General features: G+C 53.7%; 1 non-coding gene across 1 annotated transcript; it reads left to right on the plus strand.

Annotated features, from left to right (window-relative positions):
- The first annotated feature begins 10,161 nt into the window (after positions 1-10,161).
- On the plus strand, positions 10,162-19,769 carry LOC741080 (uncharacterized). The gene is made up of 3 exons (XR_008539362.2): positions 10,162-12,166; positions 14,468-14,999; positions 15,160-19,769. It is a non-coding gene; the product is annotated as an uncharacterized LOC741080 (transcript).
- Positions 19,770-22,392: the final 2,623 nt, after the last annotated feature.

Here is a 22,392-nt window from a genome sequence, read left to right on the forward strand (position 1 = left end):
AGGTTCCTGGAAAACAGGGACTGGAAGGGAAAGGGGAGGAAGATGGAGGGAGAAGCCAGAGCTTCATATGTAGTGCCTGGGGGCTGCGGCAGCCCTCCCCAGCTCACACACACTGGCCTCTCCCATGGCACCCAGGCAGTGCACCCACACTTCAGACCAATGCTCAGCCGCTTTGGGCTTCTCTCTTCTCTGGTCACCCTGCCTTCCAACCCACTGGCCCAGGGCCACCTCTTGCTTGGGGAGCCCCACCCAACAGCCACCTGGCCTGATAAGGAACACTGCTTGAACCAAAATGGTGAAGCTATAAGGGATGGATGGCTGGAGTGAGTGCCAGAGGCCCCTCTGGTGGTGAGAATGTCCAGGGTCCTCTGAAGGGACCCTGGGGAAGGCAGGGAGGGCAGGTAGCCGGATGCCACTGGCCATAGACTTATAAGTCTAAGAGGGGAGCCTCAGCTGGTTGCGGGGTGAGGGGGGCTGCAAGTTTCATAGCTGAGGCTGGGTCCTTCCTGCTGGGAAAAGCAGAAGAGGGAGAGTCTGTGGCAGGAGAGGCAGGTGGGCTCACTAGGCAGAGCTCAGCTGGGCCAGCAGGCACTGTGGTCCCCTTGGCTGAATAGCACAGGCGACCCCTAGGAGCAACAGGCCAAGGTGCCTGAGCCCGCTGGCCGGCGATAGTGCTTCAGCGGGGGCCAGGGACCCTGCCTTCAGTCACACGCTAGCAGCTGCGGTGGTACCTGGCAGGGAGGGAAGGGGGCTGTGTGTCCCTGCCTGGCCTGTGAAGTGTGTTGTGGGATGACTGTGTGTATGGGACTCTTAAGGTTTTATCCTAGATCACCAGGGATTGCCAACAGATAGAGGAGGTGGGACCCTGACTATCACCCCTCCTCTGCAGTGGGTTTGACTCTTGACACTCCCAGGCTGGGATCTGGATACCCTGACCTGGCAGCATGACTCAGACTGCACGACAGGTACGGCGTGCCCAGGATGACGTTCCTAGACCTCTAGCTGCCTCAGAGTCCAGCCGCACACACAACCCTGTCCAAGCTCCCAGCCCCTACACCATAAATCATGAGCTCTCTGCCCTCTCTGATGACTACAGAGAGCACCCATGTCTGCCAGCTTGGGCATGGAGACTGTTCCAACAGCCCCCAGGCTCAGCCATGGAGGCCTTGGGCAGTGGCGCTGAGTCCCATGGCTTGCAGGGAAGGGAGGTGAGAGAGCCAGCAGCACGAGGACAGAAAGAGGAAAGAGCAAATCTGCAGCTCCAGAAGGGAGGGGCAGGGAGCCTGGATCTGAGGTCCCAGGTGCGCCCCCGTGTGGAGCCGGTGCAGCGGGGTGGGAACACCATTCATGCAGCAGGCGGTGAGGCATGTACCTACCATGGCTGATGCTCCTCAGGGACCATTGATAGTGATTCTGAAAGCATCAGATCAACATGGCAGGTCACACGCATGGGTGGGGCAGGCCTGGGGTTGGGGGACACACACACACGCACATGCCGGGGTGTGCACACACATGCTATGAGGCCCCACAGCATGCACAGCCGGCATGCACACGCTAACACACATGTCCACAACACGCATACGCCTCCTTCCCCGCCACCTCCCGGTACCCAGCACCCTCACTGGCTGGCACGTGCAGCACAGATCTGGGGTGTGCAGCCACTTGGCACACTGAAGCACACATGTGAGCAGAGTCACAACACAGAAGCTCACCCAAACACAGAGGCATTTGCACCAGCTCCCTGCACACTCATGCCTGGCATGCTCAGAGGACCACCGGTGCTGCTCATGGAGACAGGGCTTGCTCACTAATGTCCAGCTGTCATTTATTTACCTCAGGTCAGAGAGTCTGACCCACCTAAGAGCCTTCCATGGCTCCCTATGGCCTGCAGCATTGAGCCCCAAAAGTCAAACTCTTCGGACTTTGAAGGTTCTCCACCCTATGCCCCACCCTCCCCACAGATGATTCTGAGGATGGCGGGAGAGGTCAGCTGTGACTCTTTTGCTCAACTGTTGGACAAGAGTAGGCTTGAAGTGGATAATCTCTATTCCTCTCCCGGGCAGTGCTTCTCAAACTTCAAAGAGCATAGGAGTCACCTGGAAATCTTGTTAAATGCAAATTTGCTTCAGCTGGGCTGGGTGAGATTGACAGTCCGTATGTCTAACAAACTCCCAGGTGAGCCAATGCTGCTGGCCCACTGACCACCCCCTGGGTAACAAAGCTCTATGGTTTTAATTTACATTTCCCCAGTGGTTAGTGTTGAGGATCTATTCATGTGCTTTAAGTTAACTCATTTTTAAAACCTAAATAAATGTACTTAAAAAGGAAACTTTTGCTATAGGAGGCCAAGGCAGGTGAATTGCTTGAGCCCAGGCATTCAAGACCAGCCTGAACAACATGGTGAAACTCCGTCTCTACAAAAAATAAAAAAAATCCAGCATGGTGGCATGTTCCTATGGTTTCAGCTACTCAGGAAGTGAGGCAGGAAGATTGCTTGAGCCTGGGAGGTCGAGGCTGCAGTGGCTGTGATTGCACCATTATACTCCAGCCTAGCTGACAGAGCAAAACCCTGCCTTAAATAAATGAATAAAAAGAAACTTGTGGTTAGTGGTTCTCAAAGTGTGGTCCCTGAGCCAGCAACATCAGCATCACCATCAGCTGAGAACTTGTTAGAAATGCAGATTCTCAGGTGCCACCCCAGACCTCCTGAATCAGAACCTCTGAGGAGTGGGTTCAGTGATCTGTGGTTTAACAAGCCCTCCCGGTGAGAATCGGTCTCATTTACTACTGATAGAAGGTAATGGTAAAAATCAATTCATCCGCATATCGCCTAAAATCCTCTTGTGGGCCCCAGGTTGGCACAGCACACTTTTGGGCAGGAGCCCCACTCACAGAGGCTGTGACAAGAATGCTCCTGCCCCTGGGGTTGTGCAGTGACAGCTCACACAGCTCCACGTGGCGGTTCTGAGTTTGGGAAGCGCTGATGTAGTCCTACTGCAGCCCTTCCTGCCCTTCACTGGACTGAGAAAATCCAGGCTCTGAGGAGGGCGAGACTTGCCCAAGGTCACCCAGCAACATGGTCAGTCTCCTTTCCCAGGGCCCTCACAATGCGTGGCCTGTTTAAAACCTGCCTCTATTCACTGCTGAGTGAAAAATCCAGCTCCAAAGTAGAATATGGGGAAGGATACTATCTTGTGCAGCTTATGTTTATAGCTGCAGATACATGAGAAAAAAAGTCTGAAAATACTGTTGAAGTAGTTACTTGGGGAGAGAAGGGGTTTGCTGGTTTTTGTGTTTTTAACTTTTATATTTCACAATTTTTATCACAACGTTTAGTTACATAATCAAAATTTATTAAATGTTAAAAATTGACATGAAGCCTGATCCAGCCACAGCCTATCATTGGCAGAGTCAGGAAGCCTTCCAGATAGAGCAGCACCGCACCTGCCCCAGGTCACACCCTGGGCCTGGGCACATGCTAGGTCCTCTGTCTGGACACCCTCACCCCCTGGTGGCCTCCACGTCAGTACCCACCAGCACCTCCTGTGGGCGAGGGCCGCCCCTGCATCCAGCCCTGGGCACCCCCTAGCCCAGAGGGCACCTCATGGTATGAGAGTCCGCCTGCCTGTCTCTAAAGAGAGGAAAGCTCCTTGGGACATGTGTTCTGCTTGACCCATCACCCCTGGCCTGGTACAGAAAGGTGGACAGTGGGTATTTGGTGAATAAATGAATGAATGATTGGAACAAACCCCCTAAATGGTGATTTCCTGAGGCACTTCTCCAGCTGGCCCAGGTGGAACCAGTTCCACGTTTCACAGGAAAGCCAGGTATGAGGAGTGGGGCAGGTGTGTGTGAGGGGCCAGGTTCTTGAAGGCTGCATGGAAACGGAGCTGGTGGCAGGTCTGGGGGTGGCAGTGCTGCTGTAGGAGCCTCAGGGAGGGCTCATCCCTGAAATCCCCCAGGGTATCCTAGTGCCCCCAGCTGCTGCATGGCATGAGAATTCCTGGCTGGTGGGGGACACACAAGGACTTGTTTGGATTGGCCACCTGGTCCAGCCCAAGGAGCTGCGCCTCCAGCACCTCGGGGGACAAAAAGCACTTTTGATGTGTGACAACAGCTGCAGGCAAGGGGAGGGAGAGGTGTGCTGGGCCTCAGCCTTAGAAGCCAGAAGCCAGTTCATGCCCCTACTTGGTCTACGTGGGAAAGGGATGTGGCCTCGGCTAGCTCTAGGGTCCTGGGTTATGGAAAGGGCCCTTCCTTATGGACCCAGTGACTTAGGCTGACCCAGCCCCTCCCTGAGCCTCATCAGTGAAACCAGGGCTGGGCCAGGGCTCTCAACACCTCCCAGCTCCAACCTCTGGCTTTGTCCCAGGAGGGCAGGAGATCAGACAGAGGTGACCCGGGCTCCCTATTTACCTCAACCTCCTTGTGAAGCCTCCCTCTTTCTGCCTGTGAGGTGGGTGGGGCTGGAAAGAGGGGCATTCACCTGTGGGTCTCTGACTTCTCTGCCCAGGTGTGCCTGGGGAGTCTGGTCTATACCCGGTGCTCTGCTATACCCCACAGCCTGGTCACAACCTCCCTGCCTCCAGAGCAGCCCTGGCCCAGGGAAGAAGCGGGTCTCTGCATCCAATGATAGGTAGAAAATGGAAGTGGGGATGATAGCACTGGAAAGGAGTCAAGGAGGAGGTGCCTTCCCAAGGATGTGGAGGGTTTTTCCAGAATGGAACTTGACTGGGGTGGGCAAACATCAGGAGGTGGGAAGGGTGGCTCCCTCTGTGGGAGCCAGGGCAACTTGCCTGGGCCAAATGGTGCTAGGCTGTGGGTAGGGCAGGCAGAGCTGGGGTGCCCAGAGCCTGGGGTCCCTGTCCTTGCAGAGGACTGGAATGCAAAACAAGTGCCCCCTGCCTTCTGGCTGGGGGACATCCTCTGCTTCCAAGCCCAGACATACACCTGCTGCCACAAGCCCCTGAGGCTCTTCAGAGGACCAATGGGCAGCCACACCCACGCTGGGCCAGCCTGCTGGACCCACCTGCACCCTGGTCAGAGCCCATGACTGAGGGGACTCTCTGGGGGCAATGGGGGCAGTCTCATGCTGCCCTCTTACAGGTGGATCCATCCCTGGGATCTGGTGTTGGGCTGGGGTGGGCTGAGGCTGTTCTCTGCTGGGGTACCTGGTGGACAGCAGGTGGAGCAACTTCTCCTTGGCTCTCCTGGACCCCAGGACACAGCTGAACACTGCACTCTACCCTGGATGCCTTCAGATGGGACCATGGGAAGGAAGAGGGGCTACCCCTGCAGGGGGCCAGGACCCTGGCCCATGCTTGCTCCCCGCAGCAGGCACCTCCTCTCCAGATTGACATCACCTGATTCCTGAAGGCCTGGGCTACTGACCAGAGCCCCAACACCCTCACCAAGGCCTGTTCTTACATCAGAGCAGCTAGTACATGAGTTCGGAGCTGAAGCGGGCGGAGAGAGAACACAGGGCTCTGTTAAGAGTTCTTGGCTCCCTGCTGTGGTGGGCCCCGTAGAAGGCCCCCCAAAAATTTGCAGCTGCTGTAAGTCACTGGGAGGAAGCTGCAGCAGACACGTGTTTCTCAGACTGGTAGATGCAGAGGGGTGTCCGGAACCCCAACTGGGAGGCCCAAATGTGGCAGTGCAGGATTCTAGCCAGCTCTGGGACCCTGGGCAAGTCATGTAACCTCTCAGAACCCCATTCCTGGTCACCATGGGGCTCTTGTGTGGATGTAAACAACCCTCAGGCCACTTATGTCCCATCAGTGGAAGCCTAGCATGGGTGGAGACCCCCAAGACTGAACTCAGTGGCAGGATCCAGCCTTCCCAGCTCTTCTACATAGAGCCCAGAGCTAGCAGGGTGGGCTGCCTGGAGAAGCAGGCACTCCTGTGGGCTGGAGAACATGAGCAGGGGCCCCTTGGGGAAGGTAGAAGAGGCTGTGGTCAGTGGAGGCCATAATGGGGCAGAGGTTGGGCAGAAGGGGCATGATCGGGGGATCTGAGACCCAACAGAGACTGGACTGAGGACTCTGTGCCACTCAGGCAGTGGAAACTGAGCTATGGCTGGGACCCATGGTCCTGAGTGAGGCCTGGCCAGTCTTGGAAGCTGTGCCAAAGGTGGCTTCATGTAAGGGTGCATCTGAGCACTTTTTTCTTTTTTTTTTTTTGAGATGGGGTCTTGCTCTGTCATCCAGGCTGGAATGCAGTGGCACGATCATAGCTTACTGCTGTCTCAAACTCCTGGGCTCAAGTGATTCTCCCACCTTAGCCTCCCAAAGCGCTTGAATTATAGGCCTGAGCTACAGAGCTGGGTTTTAAATCTTAATATCTCCTCCTGGTCTGCTTCCCTGGCTGACACACATGCTGGCATCTTGCACCTAGACAGACATGTTTCTGGACTTGGTTCCATTTGTTCTGACGGGCTTCTCTCTCTCAATGACCGCACGTTACATTATTTGGCTATTCTTACACATTTCCGTATAGAACTGAGGGTTAGTGTATTAACGTCAAAGTTCTACTGGTTTTTCGAGGCTGGGTGGAATGTTTGGGTTAATTTAGTTGTGGGCATCTTGACAATATAGGCTTTTCCTCCAGGAATGGTGATTCTGGGACACAGGTTTTGCACATTCTGGTTTATTGCTTGGCTCGCTGCCACAGAGGGATGGCACTGCTCCACACACCATGCCCTAGAGATGTCCCACCTTATCTGTCTAAATCAAGCTGGATGTTCTCAGCTGACAGGATATCATATCAGTGCTGTGGGGACTCACTCCCCTCAACCCGAGACGAAGTGAGGTGGAGACTATGGAGCAGATCCGTGCCGACTGCATTTGCCCTTCCTGACCCGCACTGCTGCTGGGTGGGGCTGTGTCTGAGCTGATAGAGGGCATTGATTTGGGCATGGGGAGGGGTCAGTACTGGAGAGATGTCCCTCACCTCCCTTAGCTCCTCCTGTCCACCCAACACTTGGTCACCAAGGTCCCCGACTTCCAGGCCTCAGTCACCACTAACGAGGTGCTGCATGGGAACAAAGCGTAGGCCCACAACCTGGAGTTCAGGTCACTCCTCCTTCCAGTTGAAGCCTCTATCCCTCCCAGGTGATTCCAGCCTCATTTCTCCATGGGCCAAATATCCTAAACAAAGGCCTGGACAGGGGGTCTTTATCCGAGTGCCCAAAAAGCACATGCGGAAAGGCTCTGCATGCCCCCTGTGGCCTGTCAGAGGTAAGAGCCTGCCCGTCAAAATGCACAATCCTGGTTCTTGCAGGGAGGTGAGGAGGGGAGGCAGAAAACGTCCATCTCATTCCTTCAGCAGGAACCCAAACTTGGGAAAGCCAGATGCAGTACATTTCTTAATGATCCTGATACTTTTATAACTGGTTACAGCTGGGTCACATGCACAACTGTTTTCCAACATCTTTCAATGGGCCACATAACACCATGTAATTTATTATTTTTTTTTATTAAGGCTGGGGGAGTGGCTCACACCTGTAATCTCAACATTTTCAGAGGCGGAGGGAGGAAGACTGCTTCAGGTTAGGAGTTTGAGACCAGCCTGGGCAACATAGCAAGACCCCATATGCAACAGAGAAAAACGCTGTTTCAAAAAAATTTTTTTTGAGTACAGTGGCATGATCACAGCTCACTGTAGCCTCCAGCTCCCGGGCTCAAGCGATACTCCCACCTTAGCAGCTGGGCCTCTCAGAGCACACCACCACATCTGGTTAATTTTTAAATTTTTGATAGAGATGCAGTCCACTCTGTTTCCCAGGCTGGTCTTGAACTCCTGGCCTCAAGAGATCCTCCCAGTGCGACCTCAAAATGTACTGAGGTTACAGGCATAAGCCACCATGCAGCCCCTGCAAAATCAAACTGTTCTTCAGGTGCTTCTTTTGGACCTCTTTGCTAGACTGCCATTGACAAATACTAGTTTATTATCTTCCCACGTTTATGTTAATGGATTTCCCATGTTTTATTTGTCTAGACTAGGGTTTCTCCACAGCAGCACTATTGATGTTTAGGGCTGGATAATTCTCTGTTCTGGAGCTGTTTGCACCTCGCAGGATGTTTAGCAGCATCCCCAGCCTCCGCCTGCTACATGCCAGTAGCACTCCTCAGTGTGACAGCCAAAATGATTTCAGATATTGTCAAATATCCCCAGGGCAGCAAAATCACCTCCACTTGAGAATTGCTGACCTAAAACCCTCTGGAACAATGTTAGATCACGGTAATGATAGCACATACTGCTCCTGACCTTAATGGGAATACCTCTAGCATCAAAATATACTAGTACCTGTATACTACTGCCTGGGCTGTTATTAGTACACTGTATTAGTCCATTCTCACTCCGCTATGAAGAAATACCCAAGACTGGGTAATTTATAAAGAAAAGAGGTTTAAATTGACTCACAGTTCTGCATGGCTGGGGAAGGCCTCAGGAAACTTACAATTATGGCAGAAGACACCTCTTCCCAGGGCAGCAGGAGAGAGAAGGAGAGCCGAGCAAAGGGGAAAGCCTGTAATAAAACCAACAGATCTCGTGAGAACTCACTCACTATCACGAGAACAGCACGGGAGAAACTGCCCCCATGATTCAATTATCTCCACCTGGGCCCACACCCTTGACACGTGCGGATTATTGCAATTCAAGATGAGATCTGGATGGGGACACAGAGCCAAACCATATCATATCCTTTATATTAGCATACTGTATCAAAGTATAATTTTCTTTTTTCTTTCTTTTTTTTCTTTCCTTTGAGAGAAAGCCTTGCTCTGGCTCTGGCTGGAGTGCAGTGGCATGATGTCATCCCACGGTAACCTCTGCCTCCTGGGTTCAAGCAATTCTTGTGCCTCCACCTCTCAAGTAGCTGGAACTACAGGTGTGTGCAACCACACCCAACTAATTTTGATTTTTTTTTTTGAGTACACATGGGGTTCAACATGTTGGCCAGGCTGGTGTCAAACGCCTGGCCTCAAGTGATCCCATCACTTCAGCCTCCCGAAGTGCTAGGATTACAGGCGTGAGCCACTGCACCCAGCCTGAAGTATAATTTTCACAATGTGAAAAGCTTGACTTTCATACAGATAATGAAGGAATATCTATAAGATATTTTCTTTAATTTACAAGGGAGTCAGCAACACAGTGAAGCTAGTTAGAGGAGTGTTTTGAGAGACAGTGTCTGTAGTGCTCCAGGAAGGGCATTCCGAAATGCATTCTGAGATAGAGACAAAACTTGTTAATATCCTATAGGGAGGCTGGGCATGGTGGCTCACGCCTGTAATCCTAGCACTTTGGGAGGCTAAGGTGGGTGGATCACTTGAGGTCAGGAGTTCAAGACCAGCCTGGCCAACATGGTGAAACCCTGTCTCTACTAAAAATACAAAAATTAGCCAGGCACGGTGCTGGGTGCTTGTAGTCCCAGCTACTTGGGAGGCTGAGGCAGGAGAATCACTTGAACCTGGGAGGTGGAGGCTGCAGTGAGCCGAGATCATGCCACTGCACTCCAGCCTGGGTGACAGAGCAAGATTCTGACTTAAAAAGAAAATCATATTGGGAAATAAAAACGTCATCTTTGGGAGTTATCTTTTCTACTGGACAGAAATCTGTAAGCTAACATATATACATATTCTCCAGTATATTCATAACATATTCTGTAGTATATTTCCCTGCACTAGTGCTTTTCAAAGCATGGTCTCAAATTGGAAGCATCAGCATCACCTGGGAACATAGACATGCAATGCTTAGGCCCCACCTCAGTCCTACTGAGTTAGAAACTCTGGTGTGAGGCCCAGCAGCCGGTTTCACAAGCCCTGCAGGGGATGATGATGCACTCTAATGTGTGAGGACCACGGCTCTAAATAGTCAATCTTTAATAGTAAAACAAGTATCTATGAAACAATGCTCCCGTATAACATTAAAAGGGCGCACCATCCACCTTTTAACTTTATTTCTCAATTTAGATATTTTGTCTGATGTTAAATTTGCTGTTTTGTTTCTCAAATACTCTTAAGACAGTTTTCATCTGTTCCTAATTTTCTCTGTTTAAATAAAAAATGGTTTTCCAAATCTGTCCATTTTACTCTTCTTTAACCTATTGATAGGATGAAGTAAAAGTTGAACCATTCTTACCTTTATTTTTTTTTTGAGACGGAGTCTCACCCTGTTGCTCAAGCTGACTGAAATGCAGCGGTGCAATCTCGGCTGACTGCAGCCTCCATCTCCCGGGTTCAAGCGATTCTCGTGCCTCAGCCTCCCGAGTAGCTGGGATTACAGGCACCCGCCACCATGCCCAATTCATTTTTTTTTTTTTTTTTTTTTTTAGTAGAGACAGGTTTTGCCATGTTGGCCAGGCTGGTCTCCAACTCCTGACCTCAAGTGATCTGCCTGCCTCAGCCTCCCAAAGTGCTAGGATTACAGGCATGAGCCACAGCGCCCAGCCATTTTTTTTTCTTTTTTCTGAGATGGTCTCCTTCTGTTGCTCAGGCTAGATGGAGTACAGTGGCGACATCATGGCTCACTGCAGCCTCCACCTCCCATGCTCAAGAGATCCCCCCACCTCAGCCTCTTAGGTAGCTGCGACGACACGTGTGCACCAGCAGAAGCAGCTAATTTTTTGTAGAGACCGGGGTCTCCCTATGTTGCCCAAGCTGGTCTAGAACTTGTGGGCTCAAGCGACCCACCGGCCTTGGCCTCCCAAAGTGCTATGATTACAGGTCTTATGTTCTTAAAGTTTTTCTTTGACATGGTATAGGATAGTCTAGTAACTTAACATACTGTGGTTTTCAACAGGCTAGCGCTTATGATCTGTAAAAGAACTCTTCAGAGATGAGCTCAATTTTACCATGAATTGGGACACTTTCCATTTCTTTCTATTCTATAGAGCAGTTTACTTGTCATGAGCTCTGTCTTTTGAAAACTTGAAAGCCTGCAGCAATAAAACCAGCTGCACCTGGTGCATGGGATAGGCATGGAATTGAGGAGGGAGTTCAAACTACGGTCAGCCCTCTGTATCCTCGGGTTCAAGATCCTTGGATTTAACCAACTGTGCATCAAAAATATTTGGAAAAAGTAAAACAATAAAAAGCAAAAAGTTATAAATACTTTATAACAGGTACTTACAAAGCACTTACGTTGTATTAGGTATTATAGTAATCTAGAGATGATTTAAAGTATACGGAAGGATGTGCATAGGTTATATGCAAATACTATGCCATATTATATCAGGGACTTGAGCATCAGTGAATTTTGGTATCTCTGGGGTCCTGGAACCAATATCCTGAAGTTACTAAGGGATGACTGTCTTCAGTTTCTTCTTTGGTTATTAGTTTATTCTCTGATGTATTTTTGTTGTTGTTTTGTCTTTTTGTTTTTGCCTCTGCAAGTCAATGTCGGAAACTTAGCTGTTCTAGACTACCATTAGCTCAAAGCTACCAGTAAGCAGACTACCACTGCAATCTAAGCAACCGATTTTTTTCCCCATCAGATTGGCAAAAATTAAGCATCTGTTGATGTTGAAGCTGTAGGGAGTTTTCCTGAGCAAGTAATTATGACAGCCCTTTTTGTTAGGCACCTAGACGATTCATCAAAATGAAATAAAATACCCATGCGCTTGAAGAAGTTATCTGGTTATTTCCTTATCTGGGTGCTGGTTATGTGAGGTGCACAGTTGATGAAAACTTATTAAGCTTTATATTTATAATAGGTACAATTTTCTGTATGTGTAGTAGACTTCAATAGTTTTTAAAATGTCTTTTGCCACACCCCGCAGCTGTGTATAATGCTATTCGCTTAACAGTGAAAAACATGGCAATGACCTGAATCCCCCTGGCTCCCAGGATCCTACCCCCTTAAGTTAAACAAATGAAATAACTTCCACTGTCCTTCCTAATGCCTTAATTCGGTCCTCAGTTAAACTGATGGTGGGCGCTGTTTTTTTTCCAGGGAACGATTCTGGGAGACGGAGGAGGAGACGCCAGCATTTCGCCCCCGGCCCCTCGATTGGGCTGCGGTCCGCTCCCGGCCTCACTCGAGCAGGCCCCGCCCTCCCAGAGGCCGTTAGTCCAAGTCAAGTGATCGTCGACTCAGTTGACCCCGTCGGACCGGAAAAAGAAATCCCCGGGCCCTGGCTTCCTGGCGCGATGATGAGGCACCAGGGGTGAAGCGAGGCATGGGCTGCTGGAGCGGGAATGAGGGGGCGCCAGTGGCTCCGGAAACGGGTGGAGGTTGTCTGCCCTGGCCTCTCCGCAAACAGTGTGTGCGGGCGTGAGAAAAGTCCACCGCTACTCCGCTCCCGAGACAGGGGCGGGGGTGGGGGGCGGGTAAGACAGCGCAGGCCGGCCGGCTTAGAGTCCCCGTGCTTCCCTGGGGAAAGGAAGGGCCCCTACCTCCCGGGGCAGGAACTAGGGCTTGTCTGGAGCTGGGAGTCCTTTCGGGTCTTCCCCAGCCACAAGAGGACCTCCCAAGGACACTCCCTTCCCCAGCCCTGCTGTGGGACTTAAACAAGAACGCGCTTAGAATCAGGATCACACTTCCACACTGTTAGGAAGCCCCTTCGCTCTTTCCAGAGCCAGAAAGTAGTAGTTTTGGGGTTGAGACTTATCCATCCATCCATCCAGTCCATCCATCCCTACGTTCTAAGCGCCTAGTCTATACCATGAAGTGTGCTGGGCACTGGGAGGACCTGAGCTGCCGAGGGAAGGGGAAATCGGAGGCTTGAATTGGAGTCATAGTCAAGGCTCCAGGGGCAGAGACCTAACTGCGCCTTGTGTGTAGTGCTAAGGGGGCTTCCTGAGGGTGCCTTCAACCTTAAAGGCGGATGGCAGGAGCTGGCTGGCTGAAGTACAGTTTGTGTACCAGGGGTTGGGAGGCAAGGGTGGGAGGCGTGTGTCTTCAGACAGGGAACAGCATGTGCAGAGACTTCAGGTTAGAGAGAGCATGACTCCCCAGGAATGAATGCATTTCCCATAGCTGGGAGAGTATTATCTGCAGGTTAGGGAAGGATGAGGCTGGACAAGTAAAGACCAAATCTTCCTGACTGTTGGATCACCACAATCAAGATAATGAAATATCCACTGGCCCCCAAAATTTCCTTGTGTGAGGGGCTATTTTAGGAAGTATGATCAAGAAGGGCGGGCCTGGCTCGGTGCAGTGGCTCACGCCTGTAATCCCAGCACTTTGAGGGGCTGAAGTGTGCAGATGACCTGAGGTCAGGAGTTCGAGACCAGCATGGCCAACGGGGTGAAACCCTGTCTCTACTAAAAATACAAAAAAGCCGGGTGTGGTGGCGCATGCCTGTAATCTCAGCTACTTGGGAGGCTGAGGCAGGAGAACTGCCTGAAGCTGGGAGGTGGAGGTTGCAGTGAGCCAAGATTGTGCCATTGCACTCCAGCCTGGGCAACAGAGCAAGACTCCATCTTTCAAAAAAAAAAAAAAAAAAAGAGGGGCTGGTCTGATGAGGTGTCACTTGAGCAGAGAGTGGAATGAAATAAAGGATAGCAAGCCACGTAGAGAGTGCAGCAGGCATGGAGGTGGGAGCGAGGCTGGTGTCCCCAAGCAGCAGCAGGGAAGCTGGAGTGGCTGGACTTGTGTGGGTATGGGGAAGAGGGGAGAGAGGTCACTCATCTGTGTGAGGCACAGGACTTTGTTTTATCTCCTGCTGTACCCCCAGCTCTTAGAGTGGGAGCTAGCACAAAGAAAGATGCTCAATTGATGTTTGCTGAGCAGATGAATGCCTGGAGTAGACCAAAGAGCAGGGTTTGGTGGCAGGGTGGGTCAGGGAGAGAGTTTCCTCAACAGCCTGGTGACAGGGGAGAACAAATGGCCAGAGGGTGTCCATCTATGATGGGGACCAGGGGTCCTTGCTGGGCAGCAGTGTGGGAGACACACGGATCCCGGCCACACCTCAGCCTTCCCTCCAGCCTGATTACCTGCCTCCCTCCCTTGCAGAGGTTCTGGTTCTGTGGTGATCTGGACTGTCCCGACTGGGTGCTGGCAGAGATCAGCACGCTGGCCAAGATGGTTGAGTGCACAGGGTGTAGTCTGAGTGGAGGAGGGGTGTTGGGGGTGGGGATTGTGGGTGTAGATGATGGTGAGGTTTCTCTGGGGCTAGGGCCTCAGTGCTCTCAGCCTGTGCTACCATGCTTTGTGACCTTGATCAGTGGCTGGCCTGCTCTGAGCCAGTCCCCAGGAAGGAGGGGTGAGGTTTGCCAGCCTGGCTGATGTAAGGACTTCCCTTCCAGTCCTCTGTGAAGTTGCAGCTGCTCTGCAGCCAGGTACTAAAGAGCTGCTGGGACAGGGGATTAATGTGAGAACAAGAACCAGCACCCCATTGTCCCATGCCCTTATGACCCCTCCTGCCCTGAAACTGCACTAGGCCCAGGGAGACGGGTGATCTGGCCTCGCAACCTCTCTGGGCACCTCCCATACTTCTTTCCAGCCGGTCTGTTCCTTATTGCAGGATCCAGGCTGTAGGTGAGGGGCTGGTGAGCAGGGGCCTGGCACCCGCTGAAGGTCTCCTTTCCCCATAGTATGAGAAGATCCTGAAGCTCACAGTTGACGCTAAGTTTGGTGAGTACCCCACTGAGTCCACAGGCCCCAGGCAACCCTGGGACCTTGGCCTGGTGCCTGGTACAGAGGGTCCCCGCACCCCTCCCAGCAGCATCCTTAACCTGCCTTCCCTAGTGGAGGAGCATGAGGGAAAGAAAGACATTGACAGTCCCACCTTCCTGTCCTCTGCCAGCTCCTGATGGAGCAGTAGCAGTGCCCACAACCCTTAGGAAGCCTTGGGGCCTTGAGCTGAAGTTAATAGGGCAACTGGGAGGTGGCTGGGGCCACAGTGACACCCCCTGTCCCAGCCATGGGTCCCTCAGGGTCAGGCGATGTGAAGGCCACAGTGGCAGTGCTGAGTTTCATGCTCTCCAGTGCTGCCAAGCACAGTGTCGATGGCGAATCCTTGGCCAGTGAACTGCAGCAGCTGGGGCTGCCCAAAGGTACGGGTTGTGGTTGGGCAGCTGGACAGTCTGTGGGCCAAGGTCTGCTAGAGAGCGGGCCAGGCCCTGTGAACCTGAGGTGTACCCTTCCCTGTCTGGGCCAGAAACCCAAGCCCAGCCCCCACCTGCTACCTCCAGAGCTTCTCCATTCTACCCCCAGAGCACGCGGCCAGCCTGTGCTGCTGTTATGAGGAGAAGCAAAGCCCCTTGCAGAAGCACTTGCGGGTCTGCAGCCTATGCAGTAAGTATGAGGCCAGCCAGGGTCCAGGCTCATTCTAGAAGGTGCACGCAGCACACAAAGTGCATGGAGAGTCCAGGGAGATGACCTAACCATGGTCACATACCGAGCAGCCGCAGAGCCGGGACGTGGCCCTCAGTCTCCTGACTCCGCGCGCTCTGTGATGTGTACGTACAGGATCAGACCTTGCCCTTTCCTCCTGGCTGACCCTTCCTTAGTCCCCTGTGCCCCATGTGTGAGCACCCAGCTCACTCTCATTCCTCCCTCTCCAAAGCATGGTCCCTGGCAGCACGAGTGGCAGAAGGGACAGCAGAGACTGTGGACCCCTCAGCTGCACCTAAGATCTCTGTGTGGTCTAGCTGTGTGTGCTGGGGGAGGCTTTTGGCCACCATTTCCCCCTCTGTAAATGAGACCGATACCTGTGGCATGGAGGACAGGAGGCTGGTGTGAGTGCCAAGCACTTGGAGCAGGGACGCAGTGAGCATGGACGTGGGAGCAGGGGTGTTCCTCAACTTTATGCACCTTGGGGATGGGAGTGGGGCTCCCTGCGTGGGTGGACAAGTCATTGTTTTCTCCCACCCCACATTTGTCCCAGCCCTGCAAGTCCAATCCTTGTGGGTCTAGGAGGGAAGAAGCCCATGGCTGTGTGACCTCAGGCTGGTGCCTGGCCCTCTCTGGCTGTGAGTTCCTGGGAAAGTCAGCACCCAAGGCATGCCCTCAAGTTTAGCACTTTGACAAGAAGGGCGGGGACACTGGGATCAGGCCCAACCCTCTGGCCCCAAATCCCACGGCCCCAGCTGGAGGATGAGGAGATGCTGAGCTTGGATGGGGGAATCAAGGGTGTAAAGGGGCCCGCTCACCCCTCAGCTTGGCTCAAAGGTTCAAGGCGTCAAAGGTTCAGCCTGCGACTCAGGAAGGAGAGCTGGCCCAGCCAGACACTCACCAGGACAAGGGCAACTGTGACGAGCAGGAGGCCCAGGATGAGGAGAGCCACAGCATAGCTGGAGATAAAGGCATCCAGCAGGCTGGAGGCTTTCGGGCTGGGAGTGCCTAGAGCAGAGCAAGAAGGCCATGGCCTGGTGGGGCTTTGCCTCCCAGACTTCTAAGAAGACAGAATCTGGGCCCAGAAGCTGCTGCGGGACCAGAGAGCTGGGACTAGGAGCACCCTGGAGGGCTCCATGAGGAGGGGAGGCAGGCTTCAGATCAGGGCATGTGGAGGCAGCGAGCCCAAGGGAGGAGGCAGAGGGACAGAGGGAGGCGGGCCTGCAGAGGGAAGGAGGTGATGACCGTGTCTACCAAGAGGCCCTCTGCCTCCCACAGGGTGTGCAGACCCTGGCGTGCACAGTCCCACACGACGGCCTGGGCTGGCGCCACCCTGAAGAAGGTGGCACCCACTCTGGCGGTCAGTGGGTCCGGCCTGCTGAGAGGATTATCACAGACTTCAGGGGACTGTGCAGCCTTGCGGGACTAAGGGAGGTCATGTCTTCCAGCCTCCTGTCCTCAACCCCACAATGCTGTTCTGACCCCTGGGTCACCCAGGGCCACCCTGGACCCACCGGAATTCCTCCACCACCACTTGGTCAAAGTTCTGCAGAGATCTGAGGACGAGGGTCAGCTGGGGGTCAGGAGAGGATGAAGAGGGTCACAGCTCTAGCAAACGAAGCTTCATTCCTGGTGGTGCCTGGCCCACCCCTCTGCTGCCAATCTCAGGCTGGCCCAGCCCTGCAGAGTAGGTGCCCAGAGGCATCGTAGCGGTTCCTGTCATGCTGGTCTCCCCCCGGGGCCCCCTCTGGAGCCTGGTACCACAGATCTCAGGGTAGGGGGTACAGCTCAGTCTCCCTTCCCCCTCATCCCCCTCATAGGGGCTTGGTCCACCAAGGCCCCTGACTGCTAGGGGACCCACACGCATGGCCTCCTTCTTTCTGACTGCTGGCCCTTCCCCAGCCTGGATACTTGAGCCCTGGGCAGAGGGGTAACGATCCCAGGACTGTCTTCGCAAGCAGAGAGGCTACTTGGCACCAGGCCCTTACTCCTTGGGCTGAGCTCAGCAGCAGGTGTGTCACCAAGGTCCCCTGGGCAGAAGGAGCTCAGCCCTGAGGGCCCATCACTCGCAACTCCTGCATGTTCCTGCTAGGCATCCACCCTGGGGACCCAGCTTCCCCCTGCCCCCAGCTGCTGGCAGCCCCGTCTTGATTCATCCAGGGTCCTGGAGGCCATGCCAGGAAGCAGCCAGCAGCTGGGAGGAGCACGTGGTGTTTCTGCATCTTTTTTTATGGAGCTCCCGTGGGTGGGAGGGGCTACAGACTCAAGGGAGACTGCAGGCCACCCCTTCCCCACTCCCTGGCTGGGTGGGCTTCCAGCTCAGGAGTCTGACTGGAAGGATGGGACCGTGCTGTCCCAGAGGCAGGACTGAGTAGTCCAGGCCCAGTTTTACCCTCCAGCAGGGCCCCTTTCATTCATTTGTCCAGCTGGCTTTGCCCAAAACCCAGGTGATGTCTATGTGGACTGTGTCGCCTGTCCCCAAGGGGAGTCTGGCTCCAGTCCTGGCCTGGAACTTGGAGACCTTAGAATTAGAGGCCACATCTGGCAGGGTGGACCAGCCAGGGCAGGTATCATGTTGGCAGCCCCAGACCTGACACCACGGCTCCCATGTCCCCTCTCCACTTCCGTCCTGCACATCATCTACGCTACGTGCTGTCTCTGATGAATCCAAGCTGTCAGCTTCTGTCAGCTTGGCCGGGAAGTCACGCTGACCGTAAGGGGAATGGTGCAGCCTGAGTTGGGGGCTGAGTGGGAATGGGCCTGGTGTGGGGTGGGGGAGGTGGGGGCGAGGCGGGTGCCTGGCACCTCTCTGCTCATCTTCCCTTCTCCTTTGCCCACAAAGGAGGCGTCTTCTCCATGTCCCTCTGCCACCCTGGGAACATAAAATTCTGCCCCAGGTCTGTCTTCCTTTGGACATAGCCCACCTACCTTCCTGTGGGACTCAGGGCTTTGTTTTGTCCTGTGGCCCACATGAGAAGCAATTATCCCTGCCCTGCTCAGCTGAGAGAGGACAAACTGAGGCAGAGCAGGGGAACAACTCTGTCATAGTCTGACTGTTAATGGCAGAGTCAAGACCAGCCGTTCCCTGAGTGTCAGGTCCAGTGGACACTGCATTAGTCCACTTCGCGTTGCTCTAGAGGAATACCTGAGACTGGGTTATTTATTTATTTATTTTTGAGATGAAGTCTAGCTCTGTCACCCAGGCTGGAGTACAGTGGCACCATCTCAGGACACTGCAACCTCTGCCTCCTGGGTTCAGGCTACTGTCCTGCCTCAGCCTCCTGAGTAGCTGGAATTATAGCCATGCACCACCATGCCTGGCTAATTTGTTGTATCTTTAGTAGAGACAGGGTTTTGAGATGGAGTTTCACTCTTGTGGCCCAAGCTAGAGGGCAATGGTGTGATCAGCTCACTGCAACCTCTGCCTCCCAGTTCAAGCAATTTTCATGCCTCAGCCTCCCAAGTAGCTTGGATTACAGGCATGCACCACCATGCCTGCCTAAATTTTGTATTTTTAGTTGACCGAGTTTCACCAGGTTGGCCAGGCTGGTCTTGAACTCCTGACCTCAAGTGATTCACCCACCTCGGCCTCCCAAAATGTTGGAATTACAGGCGTGAGCCACTGCTCCTGGCCCTGAGACTGGGTGATTTATGCAAGAGATTTATTTGCCTCACAGTTCTGCAGGCTGTACAAGCATCTGCTAGGCTTCTGGTGAAGCCTCAGGAAGCTTTTACTTCTGGTGGGAGGCAAAGAGGGAGCAGACGTGTCGCATGGTGAGAGAAGAAGCAAGACAGAGGAGACATCAAGCTCTCCTGTGAACTAATAGAAAACTCACTCATTGAATCACTCGAACCTGGGAGGTGGAGGTTGCAGTGAGCCAAGATCATGCCACTGCACTCCAGCCTGGGCTATGAGCGAGACTCTGCCTCAAAAAATAAAAAAATAAAAAATAAAAAATAAGAAAACTCACTCATTACCATGGGGAGGGCACTAAGCCATTCATGAGGGATCCCCCACCATGACCCAAACACCTCACATTATAGGCCCCATCTCCAGCATTGGGGATCACATTTCAACACGAGATGTGGATGGGACAAGTATCCAAACTATGTCAGAGGCCTCCCCCTCCCTCTCATCAGAGTCTTCCGTCTTCAGTTCAGGGGCATGCTGGCTTCCATGCCTGGCTTCCTAGGAAGTCATCTTGGCCCCATGGGGTTGGGCAGGGCCACTAGCCCGAGGGTTGGAGCCCTATCTCTCCTAGTCCCAGCCTGGGTCTCCATCATGGGCTAGCCCGCTCTGCTTGCTGCGTTCTCTCCACACCTGCTCCCTGCAGCCCAGGAGTCAGTCTGGGTGCAGGCCTGGGTAGAGTTCCAGGAGCAGATTCTGCCCCCCAGCTCATACCTCCTGTGCACCATGGCAGCCAAAATCCACCAGCATGACCAGGAGTGCTGGCTTGTTCTTGTAGTCTCAGTGTTTTGGGAGGCTGAAGTGGAAAGATCGCTTGAGACCAGCCTGGGCAACATTGCCAGACCCTGTCTCTAAAAAAATAAAATTAGGCATGGTGGCATGTGCCTGTAGTCCCAGCTACTCAGATGGCTGAGGTGGGAAGATCACATGAACCCAGGAGGTCAGGGCTGCAGTGAGCTATGATTGCACCACCACACTCCAGCCTGGGCAACAGAGCAAGACCCTGTCTCTAAAACAAGAAACAAAGTGTACCAGTGTGTGGATGCCACCACCTACTGGTGTGTGGACCTGACCTCACTCAGCCCCATCAGTGAGTGGGAGATTTCCTGCTGTCTTCCAGAACATTCCCACCACTACACCTGTGTTCCTCCTGCATTGTTTGGCAGGCTTTGTGAGGGGACCTGTCACCTACCTCTCTGGCTGCCCTAAGGCCCAGCTCAAACCTTCCCTGCCCCTGAGAACCTTTTTCTGAAGAGTCTTTCCCCCACCCATAGGGCCCCTCATTTCAGAGCTTTTGGTAGGGTGAGTACAAGGATTGACTCTCTGCTACCAGCCTGGGAGGAATTGTCCCTAGGGTTGGGTCTCTGGATGGCATATGAGGATCTAGACCAGGACCCACATGCCTGTAACCTGAAGGGCAGGCCCTCAGCTGCCCCAGCTTCATGGAGCCCCTCATCCAGCCTGACCTTCCGGACAGGCCCAACCCCTGCACCCTTTGGTCTTGGTCCCTGCTGGGACCTCTGGTTACCCTGGCTTACCTACTTTGACTCCAAAGGTAATGCTAACATCCCCCGTGAGACACAGTGACAGACTGAGACTAACGTAGTGTTACCTGGCTCAGAGTCACCATGACCAGGCAGAGCTCAGGTCCTAGCCCTGTTCAACCTCTGCCTCCTGGGTTCAAGTGATTCTCCTGCCTCAGCCTCCCGAGGAGCTGGGACTACAGGCAAGTGCCACCATGCCCGGCTAATTTTTTGTAGTTTTAGTAGAGATGGGGTTTCACTGTGTTAGCCAGGATGGTCTTGATCTCCTGACCTTGTGATCCACCCACCTCAGCCTTTCAAAGTGTTGAGATTACAGGCCTGAGACACTGCACTCAGCCTCCCTAACACCCTTCTAGCTCTGGTGCCCTGCAAGGTCTACCTTGGAGCACCTGGAGCCCAAGAAGCTGCCCCTCACCTTTGTGATCCCAGGGACCCACTCCCTGATCATGATGAAGGCGGACCCAAACCCGCTGAGGTGCCTGAAGGAGCAGGGGTCAGCCTCTACCTCCCACAGCCTCTCTGATGGGGAGGATGTTATCCCAGCAGTGTGAGCTGGGAGCAGAATTGGGAGGATGGGAGGTTTTCTCTGTGGGTAGCTCTGAGCTCCAGGGTGGAGCCCTCTTAACCTGGCCCTTCCCCTGTGACTCTCCTTGGCCCCAGGCAAAGAAAGCATCTTGCCTGAGGTCACCTGTCAGGTAGGGACAGAGTGAGACCTGGGTTCTTTCTCACCCAGCTGAAGCTCCCCCTCCCACCTGCCCCTTCCACCAGGTGATAGAGAACCTGGCAGGCTGTGCCCCGTAGAAGAGTTCACTTTCCTTCTGGTGAGGGATGGGAAGCAGCTTGGGGCGAAAGGGATGAGGGGTCTGGGGGCTCTCCCAGCCCAGCCTCACATTTGAAGGATAGCATCTGGGTGGCAGCATGGTTTAGGGTAGACAGGGTGGCCCCTAGGTTTATAGCCTGGCCTCAGGCAGCTGCCATGCCACCTTCTCTTCTGCACGTCCTGACCTGGCACCGTACCTAAAGGTCCTCAGGTCTCCTGCCCCCTGGGCATTGCCCCCACTCCCTGCCCAGATGCAGCTCTCCTTGTCCTGGACTAATCTTCAGAGATTCTTGTCCAGCCCACAGCTTTGCTGGACATCGCAGGCTGGGCCAGGCCCCCTGCCCAGCACTAACGTCTCTTTGTGAGTCTCAACCAGACTGAGCTGCAGCTTCAGGGTCAGGGTAGGCTCTGACTTAATTGATGTGACCCAGGACAAGGGGATTTATTGATGGTGTCACATATGCTTAAGCTCTTGGCCTCTATGGTTTCTTTAGGGCATGATACCCCTCTGTCCCATGCTTAGGTGCCCACATGTGGCCACAAGTGCCTTTCCTACCACCATCCCTACTTGAGGCTGGTGTCCAGGCACCTGTGGCTCCAGGCAGAAGGCTGAGCGCAGAGCCAGGCCTGGGCGGATGTTCTGCAGGGGCTGCAGGAGCTGACAGTCCTGGCCACACAGCCCATGGCCATCCATTCCCCTTCACCGTGGCTGGCCCTTCATCCACCATCCTTCCAGGGGCCAGGCCTGAACCCAAACTGACTTTTACCTGCCCCTGTTCCCCTTCATGCCTGCCAGGTTCTTGGCTGAGCATGATGGTCTTGCCCATTTCCTTGATTATCCTCAAGAGGTTTATAGAGCCAATTGGGGACATCACATCTCCTGTCTACCAGGTCCTCACCAGAGACAGGACTGCCTTGGGCCAGGCCTGGGATAGTCAAGGGGTCACACTCACCTGTTGGGACCTGGCTTCAGCGGCTTCAATCTAGGCAACGGCCTGATGGGCGGCTGCCCCTTCTTCTCTGCTTGGGGGAGGCAGGAGAGGAAGGTCAGGCAGGAGATC

This window comes from Pan troglodytes, chromosome 16 (genome assembly GCF_028858775.2).
Source record: "Pan troglodytes isolate AG18354 chromosome 16, NHGRI_mPanTro3-v2.0_pri, whole genome shotgun sequence".
Taxonomy (NCBI): domain Eukaryota; kingdom Metazoa; phylum Chordata; class Mammalia; order Primates; family Hominidae; genus Pan; species Pan troglodytes.